Here is a 9,369-nt window from a genome sequence, read left to right as displayed (position 1 = left end):
TTTTTTTTTCTATGGATACGTTTTCGAGATATTTGCAATTTACCGTTATTCAGCTTAAAACAAATAAAATAGTATAAAAAAAATATTTTTTAAAAACAAGCTTTTATTTAACCTGTACAATCAAAGGAATAAAATGAAGTAGTGTAACAAAAGATTTTTTAGCAAGAAAATTTTGTCAAAACTGCACTAAAATGAATAAAATAAAATAAGTTAAGGTCTCGCTAAAGTTACTAAAAACCATTTAGTGAAAGGAGTTATTCAAACTCTAATGAAAATTACTAGCAATTTGTACTAATTTACTTCGTTTTTAAAAAAGCTTGTCGCGCGAATAGCAAACCGGCATTTAAATATCTGCATACATACATAAACATACATACCTAACCAATTATGCATGTACGCTGAATTCGGCGACAAGCTTTTTTAAAAACGTAGTAAATTAGTACAAATTGTTAGTAATTTTCATTAGAGTTTGAATAACTCCTTTCACTAAATGGCTTTTAGTAGCTTTAACGAGACCTTAACTTATTTTATTTTATACATTAGTGCAGTTTTGACAAAATTTTCTTGCTAAAAAATCTTTTGTTACACTACTTCATTTTGTTCCTTTGATTGTACAGGTTAAATAAAAGCTTGTTTTTTAAAAATATTTTTTTTACATTAATTTATTTTATAATTTTTAGTCCTTTTATAAAAGCGTTGTATATTAAAAAGTGTTATTTTTTTATGTACACAATTTTGCAATAGATATTAAAATAATTCAACTTGCAATGAAAGAGAACAGAAGACTTGGCAAGCAAAATGTTGTTTGCTTACGTTTTGTATAAACATACATATGTACATATAGCAGCAGTTAATTTTATTTAAAGAAATGGCGTGTCGTCCATTTCCGCTGTAGCAAGGCATATATTAAGGCGCAATAATTAACTTCTTCTGGCGGGGCGACATCTGGAGTCTTTTAATTGTATCTCCTTGATATGATGCCCACAACGAGGTTCATATCTAGACTAGGAATAGCTTTGCTACACTACCGCCGCACAGTGTAAGATTTAACCCATCTAGCTACTTTTAATTCTGTAATTCGAAAACTATTGAAGATAGATTCATGAAATTTTGCACAAGGTACGTTATAAGATAGGCGAAGCTTTTTACAAAAAATTGGTAATTTATAGTTACTGTTACGCCACCCTATTATATAACTGCAATTTTTTAAAATACAAAAACTGAAATATTTAGCTAACTACAAAGGCTAAAATGCCCAAAATTTATATTTAGAATTTCCCTATAACAAGGAATTCTAAACTGATAGAAATGGACTTAAAAATAAATATATTTTTTTAATTATGGGCGTGGAAAATATTGATAAAAAAGTAAAGTTGGGTCAACAAAATTCCGTTATAAGTTCAATATTTCTTGCTCTATTTACAAAAATGGGATACCATTGGAAATGTAATGAATCAGACTTTCTCTATTCAAAGCAAAAATACAAGAATTTGTCTCGGTCGAGATAAAATGCAAATGAATTACTCGAAGAAAATGAAATTCCCAGTAGGCCAGAAAAAAGAAAATTTCATCAAAACCTGCACTTTCCAGCAGCTAAAATTGTGTTGTTTAAAGTCTAAGAGCAGTGGCAAATAAACTGAGATACAAACTTTATCGAATAGTGGTGGATAACGAGTTTTCGGGTCTAATAAATATAATAATTTGCTAAAAATAAGTCTAAGTCAACATCGTTTTACTTTAACATGAAATACTCAGTCCTAGTTTACTAAATTATCATACCTAAAAAAATAAGACCAAAATGATATTTTAGCAATTGTAGCATAAATCACATAACACCGACAAATTAAACATTGAGATTCAGTTTTAAATATACAAGTTTAAATATTATTGCGCTAAGTAATTTTCCAAATCAAACCCCGTCCCGCCATACACTTTGATTTAAACTTTTTAGTTGTTATTGTTTCGTCTTTATCAGGTATTTCTAAAAACATTCTTGACGTTGTTTTGAAATTTGGCGACATAAAATAATGTAATTAATCTTTTCTAGAATATGGAAATGATACACTGTGCGCCGCGGCGCGCCGGCAGCTTTAACAATTTTATAGTGGTTTTACGTTCTTTGGCAAATTACGCTCTGTTAGCCATAAATCTTTGAATCAAGACCCCTGGACCATATGGGGAATTCATTTATATTTTAAATTGCATTGTCATCGTGATTGGAACTATGCTGAAAATTTCAAGTCTCTAACTTGTCGGGAAGTCAGTTTAAAATCGATTGGAAATTTCCGCTTCACTTTCCGGTAGGAGTGATTGTTTTTGACAAATTAATTAATCATTCCAGTTTTTTTTTATTAAAAAATGGAAGAAATCAAACTTTAACAGAAGAAAAATTAAAAAAATAGCAGGTTCTGTGCCAAATTTTTGCACTTGTGCCAAAGCCTGTTCTGTTACAAAAAAACCAAGCTACTAATGAAGAAAAGCGATGGATAAATAAAGAAATAATGAGTGGCCAAATGAAAATTCGCAAAAACTTTTTGTATGAAATATGAGCAGAAAGCGTGTTATTCAATGTACGTGGTGTATGAGTAACTTTCTTTCCTGCTCATTTTTCTTACAAAAAATCTTTGCGTATTTTCATTTGACCACGCATTAGTTCTTTATTTATCCCTCGCTTTCCTTCATTAGTAACTAGATTTTTTTTGTAGCAGAACAGGCTTTAGTACAAATCCAAAAATTTGGCACAGAACCTGTTATTTTTTAAATTTTTCTTCTGTGAAAATTAGACTTTTTTCATTTTTTGTATTAATTAATTAATTTGCCAGAAACTGTCAGCCCTATCGGAAAGTGATGTATAAACGTTTTATGGAGAATTTCATTACCTTTGATTTGACGTATCTCATTTTGAGATTATTGAATTGGTTTGTAAGATATGCGTGATTATCTGGAACCACTTTGTGTTTTAAGCTGAATAACGGTAAATTGTAAATATCTCAAAAACGTATCCATAGAAATAAATTATCTCGATTTTCGGAACCACCGACCAATTCTACATAGGATTTAGATAGTGGCATCCATTGAACATTTTTGCTGTAAACCAGAGTTATTTGTACCACGATTTTTGTCAAGTAAAAGCGCTTTTCGCATTCTGTATCAATATTTATAAAATAAAAAACTGTGCCATTTAAACATGAGGTGAACAGATTTTAGTTTGATGTTTATTACACGAAATTTGATTTCGTTTATTTAAGCCTATGATTAAAATAACGTTTCATACTAAATATAAAATTCTGCTTAATACCCCTCTCTGGCGATCTAATAATAATTATTTAGGAACAGAAATCATTTACGGGTTTAGTTCAACAATGAAATGTATTAATTTTTTTAACCGACTCACAGTGGGGTTATTGATGTCGATATTGCGTATTAATTCAAAAAATGGATTTCAAAATACAAAGAAGGCTTTAGTACCAAATGAAAGTAGATAAAATTCTACATCACTATGTCATAAAATATTTGCCAAAAAATTTACCGTTTTCTTGCAATATACTCTTAAAGTCTTCACTTTTTCCTTTGAGTGTGCCCAAAGTGAAAAACGTGATTTTATATTTAAAATTTCCAAGCTATAACTGAGTTTTCTTTAAAGATATATCAAAAACGGCAATGGAACTTTCTTGTTCAGGTATTTAGTTGTCAGAAAAAGCTCTAGAAGTGCAACAGAAATAAATAAAATTATAGTTTAAAACCCTAAAACCTCCGTATTATAATTGCCATTCGTACTGTCATCAGGTATGTAACTTGAGAATAGAAATCGCTGCATCTTTTAGGCGCATCAATATTACATAGTTACATCCCGAGCTAATAAGAGGAAGGTAAAAAAAAGACGAATGAAGTTATATTCAATAGACTTTTGATTAGTTCCGACCCTTTTGTATCAAGTATGAGAAAACTACCCAAAAAAAAAAAATTGCAGGATTTGCCGAAAGAAACACAACAGTTGTTAATTATGCAGCCTTAGAGCGATGTTGAAGATGTTGATAGTGATGATGACGCAAGCTAATATGATGATTATTTTTATTAAAGGTTATATATTCTAAATTACTCTCTATGCTTAACATGTAGATAATTGTTGAAGAGAAAATCTGTACAATTCGTATTCATTATCATATAACGAAATTACCTAAAAAAGTGATGATGGGGTGATTGATGTTGATGATGAAAATAGTAATGAAGATAATGATGAGGATAATTATTATAATGAAAGAAGTGGTGGTTAACTTGTAATTAATGATGATTAGGATTTTAACAAATTATCATTAAAAATAAACATTATTTATGGGATTAGCAACTAAATTTTAACTTTTCTCGCTCTTTGGTAACGCCATAAAAACCTACATAAAAACAAAATTTCCACTAAACTATTTTCGGATTTTTCTTTTCTTTACTTCACTTGGTGCTACTTATACAAATACATCAAAATATTTAAAATTATTATATATGATTTCAACTACATATCGATGGCTGAGTGGAAGATCGACCTACATATCTCGGCAGCCAGTTCGAAAACGCCCTATCTCAGAAAATTTTTCAACAACGCCCTATTTCAGAATTTGATTGAAGAACGCCCTATTTCAAAGTTTGATTGAAAAAGGCTCTATTTTAACTGCCGATTCAAAAACGCCCTATCCCAGCACATTTTCAATGTATTTTCGTTTGAGATAGGGCAGCTGAGCTAGGGCGTTCTTAACCCAAATTCTGAGATAGTGTTTTTCAATAAAATTCTGAAATAGGGCATTTTTCAATTAAATTCTGAAGTAGGGCGTTCTCGAAAAATTTTCTGTGATAGGGCGTTTTCGAACTGCCTGCCGAGATAGGGCGATCTTCCACTCAGCCATCGATTTAATATACCAGGGGTGGGCAAGGCCGAGGCCGAAAAGAGCCACATTTAAATTCTAAATGCTACAAAAAGCCACAAAAAAACAACAAAAACAAAAATCTCAGTTTTTAATAAAATTATTATTAGAAATGAAAAACATTAGTTTTATTATTATTCTAATGTACGTAAGATAGACATTACAGAGAATTCAAAATATCCCTTTGGCCAATTCTCAAAATCTGGTTTACCGTCAGTTAAAGCCGTTCGTAACAGTTCTTTTAAATGTCAATAGGTACGTTCGTTTAAAATCTCCAGTAAAAAATGTCCAACAGAAGCCCACACGCAAGCGAAATTAGACTTTTCCTACTCACAATTCCCACCTCTCTCTGGAGAGCGTTCGGCGAGCGCAGCGGGAACAACAAGGCCGCAGAATTGGCGGCCACCTAATAGTTCAACAGCAGAACATGCATGTAACAACAGCCTCTTTACTGAGAAAGAGATTACTGAGCTAACTCTTGAGCTTATACTAAAATTAAAAGAATATACAACTAAATATGAGCAATTTAATACGATCGCACAATTAGCAATTAAGTTTCTGTACTCTACTCATAAGTAATGTATACGTCTAAATTGAAAGTAATATTTTGGAATTGCCGTAGCATCCGCAATAAATTTATGGAACTTTTTACTTATTTGGATAAACACGATATTGAAGTTTGTATGCTCTCTGAAACTTGGCTGAAACACTCAGACATGCTATACCACCCTAATTATATTTGTATACGTAAGGACAGAGAAATCAATACAGGTTGTGGTGTTGCCATATTAGTTAAGAAATGTATATCCTTTACTATAATACCTAATATAAATACCGATGTAGTGGAAAATATCGGAATTGAAATTATGTCTTCAGATAATAAAAAAATTAAACTTTTCAGCTCTTACTTTCCGGGGGGTGCTAATTCTGTGGAACTGAAGAATAAATATAAAAAAGATTTGAGGAAACTTTTCGCTGTAAATGGACACTTTGTTTTTTGCGGGGATTTTAATAGGGGATGCTCGAGAGCAAATGCATGGGGGAATATTCTGCACGAATTCACCACATTCTTTCCAATATCAGTCTTATATTCAAATAACCCTACATATATTCCCTCATCTAGCAGGTTTACACCTTCGAACATAGATTTGGTACTCTCAAACATTCCCATGCACTTAACTCAGCCAATAGCGCTTAATGAATTTGGCTCTGATCATTTGCCAGTTAAATTTGTCCTCAACTTAAGTTTCATACTCTCTGAAAATCTTGAAATGGATTATAGTAAAACGTACTGGAATGTTTATCGTCGCTCCATAAAAAATGCTCTGCTTAGTTTACCTACAAATCTTAAAAATATTAACTCTCCTGAAGATGTCGATAAAAATATAGAAACCTTCTATGATAGCATAAAGATTGCAGTTCGAAGTTCTGTACCGCTAAGGGCCGCTAAGACCAATTTCCTAAAACTACCGAATTTTATCTTAAACTTAATAAAAACAATAATACCACTTCACAAAAACGGCAGCAGGTCGTCTAGAGAAAACTATCGAGGCATAGCGAAACTCTCCGCTATCCCCAAATTATTCGAAGCAATTATTGTTAACCAGCTGACATATTCTATATCTTCTTCAATTACACAATCTCAACACGGGTTTTCTAAAGGAAAATCTACTATGACTAATTTATTGGAGTTTACAACTCATGTCTCAAACGGTTTTAGAGAAAATGCTCATACCGACGTAATTTACACCGATTTCAGTAAAGCTTTTGACAAAGTATGTCACTCGTTACTCATCCGTAAACTCGACCTAATCGGCTTTCAGCCCAGTCTTCTTCAATGGATCTCATCTTACCTCTCTGATAGAACACAAAGAGTTATTGTTAATAATTGTTCTTCCAACATCATTAAAGTTTCTTCAGGAGTTCCTCAGGGAAGCCACCTTGGTCCGATTCTGTTCCTGATATTCATTAATGATATTTCTTCTATAATAAAACATTCAAAAATTTTAATGTATGCCGATGATGTGAAACTTTTTAAAACATTGTCCTCTATCGAAGAAAGGTCTTTGTTACAAGCGGATCTGAACAACGTGGTTAGTTGGTGTAATACAAACTATATGCCACTAAACCTTCAAAAATGTAAAGTTATGTGTTTCTCTCGGAGGGCTGTTCAACCAGCTGTTTATTCAATATCAAATTATAATCTGGAGCAGGTATCCAATTTTGTCGATCTTGGTATCACAATGGATTCCAAACTGAATTTCAACCATCATATTAATGTTACAGTCAATAAAGCCAAAGGCGTTTTTGCATTTGTAAGGCGATGGTCAAAAGAGTTCAAAGATCCTTATGTTACAAAAGCTCTTTTTACCAGTTTAGTTAGACCTATACTAGAATACGGATCTATTGTTTGGAATCCCCGCTACCAAGTTCATTCAGAAAGGATTGAATCAATTCAAAAACAATTCTTGCTTTTTGCATTGCGTAATTTTAACTGGGATTCAAATTACAATCTCCCCCCTTACACAAGTCGTCTAAAGCTCATAAATTTGCCTACACTCGCAAGTCGTAGAGAAATGCTGGGTATAACATTTATCGTAAAATTAATGACAGGCTTGATTAATAGCCCGGCCCTCCTGGCTGAGGTAAATTTTAATGTTCCTTCTCGAATGTCAAGACACTTTCGACCTCTATTTTTAAAGCCATGCAAAACTAATTTTGAACTAAACGAATCATTCCGTGGTTTATGTCAAGATTTTAACTGTCATTCCAGCACGTTTGACGTATCGGACTCGATTTTTACTATAAAGAAAACTATTATTTCCACTCTCAATAATTGAAATACTATCTTTAGCATATCCAATCAGCTGATGAATTTGATTCTGTAGCTGAATAGTTTTAGATCTCGACACTTAACAAACTCCTGTCTCCACTACTCGGCACGAAAAAACTAAAGGTTCCGTACGTCATGCGGACTGCGCCCCTCGTGTCGGTTGGGCGGGAATGGAGGGTAAAAAGCCGTTGGGATTAATTAATTAATTAAGAAACTATCACCGTAGGCAATGGTGTAGATACAGACAACGTTCAGATCATGAATTAGTGGCTCTATATTCTTCAAAAATCCGAACTGAAATTTTCAAATATAGAAATGAAACTTCGAAAAGGAAGCTTAGCTCGCTTGAAAAGAGAAGCGAGCCCTTCTGGAACATTTGTAAAATACTAAGGAAAAAACACACACACATCCCTCCTCTGCGCGACCATAACAAGGTCATTATCAACAATGATGAAAAAGCATACCTTTTGCCTATGAGTTTCTTGAAAATCATAAAATATCCACTCAACTTGGCACGCCAATACAGGAAAATCTTGTTACCACAACATTAGTCCAGCTTAATTCGCTTTCGTTAGACACTCCTGAGTCTGAATTCGTGGATGCTAAATATGTTCAAGATCTTATTCGTGAAGCACCACTGAGAAAGTCAGCAGGCCATGATGATATCAAAAATATTATGTTAAGATATCTGCCTAAAGAGGCGATTTCTCACATTTATCATAAACTCGTGTCTTAAATTACAATACTTTCCCAGCGCCTGGAAAACAGCAAAAATCACACCAATCCGCAAGCCTGGTAAACCATCAAACATTGCTGGCAGTTATCGACCTATTAGTCTCCTGGGTAGTCTAAGCAAAATTTTTGAAAAGGTAGTCAAAAGAAAAATATCTCTATTTATGAATCTGCATCGGATAATACCAAACGAACAGTTTGGATTTAGACAGCACCACAGTACAACGCATCAGATTAAACGCATCGCTAATCATGTAAAATCAAACTTTGAGAATAACAAGTAAGAAAGTCTAAGTTCGGGCGGAGCCGAACATTAAATACCCGGCGCAAGTATTAAATATATGTTTTCCACCTTTCCGAAAGCTACCGCTACATGATAAGCCGGGGTGTATACATTTTAAGTAAATTAGCGTCCTTAAATTTCGAAATATTGAAATTTCAAGCATATCTGAAATTTACCGTTATATGAAAAGCGGCCTCAATTTTAGTCCGATTTCAACCATCTTCAACGGTTTGCTTTTATGTGGCAAGCACAATAACCATACCGAGCTTGGTACAACTTGCTAGAACGGTTAGCGAGATACATATATGTGATCACAAGTGGGCGGTGCTACGCCCATTTTCCAAAATTTTGTCATAAACGTATTTCTTGGTAAAGAATTGTTGCAATCATCAATTTTGAATTAATTAGCTTCAATATTTACTGATTTATCGAAGATTTTGTATTTCTTGAAATTACCGTTATATGGGATGTGAGCGTGGTTATTGTCCGATTTTAGAAATTTTCGGCCAGTTGGTATGCTGTACCAGGACCAACAACTGTGCCAAGTTTGGAAGAAATTGGTGTAGCGGTTACCAAGATATACACATGTAACCATAAGTGGGCGTGGCTAC

The 9,369-nt window shown here is 33.2% G+C and overlaps 1 protein-coding gene across 1 annotated transcript in view; it reads right to left on the bottom strand.

Moving 5' to 3' along the window:
- Positions 1 to 9,369, bottom strand: part of LOC118749506 (CUGBP Elav-like family member 4) — a 237,117-nt gene that overhangs the window by 216 nt on the left and 227,532 nt on the right. The gene's annotated exons all lie outside the window — the stretch shown is intronic.

The sequence above is a fragment of the Rhagoletis pomonella genome, unplaced genomic scaffold (genome assembly GCF_013731165.1).
Source record: "Rhagoletis pomonella isolate Grant_MI unplaced genomic scaffold, Rhpom_1.0 Rhpom_scaffold_00017, whole genome shotgun sequence".
NCBI lineage: Eukaryota > Metazoa > Arthropoda > Insecta > Diptera > Tephritidae > Rhagoletis > Rhagoletis pomonella.
Note: the sequence above shows the minus strand (reverse complement) of the source record. Positions and strands in the feature narration are given on the sequence as shown.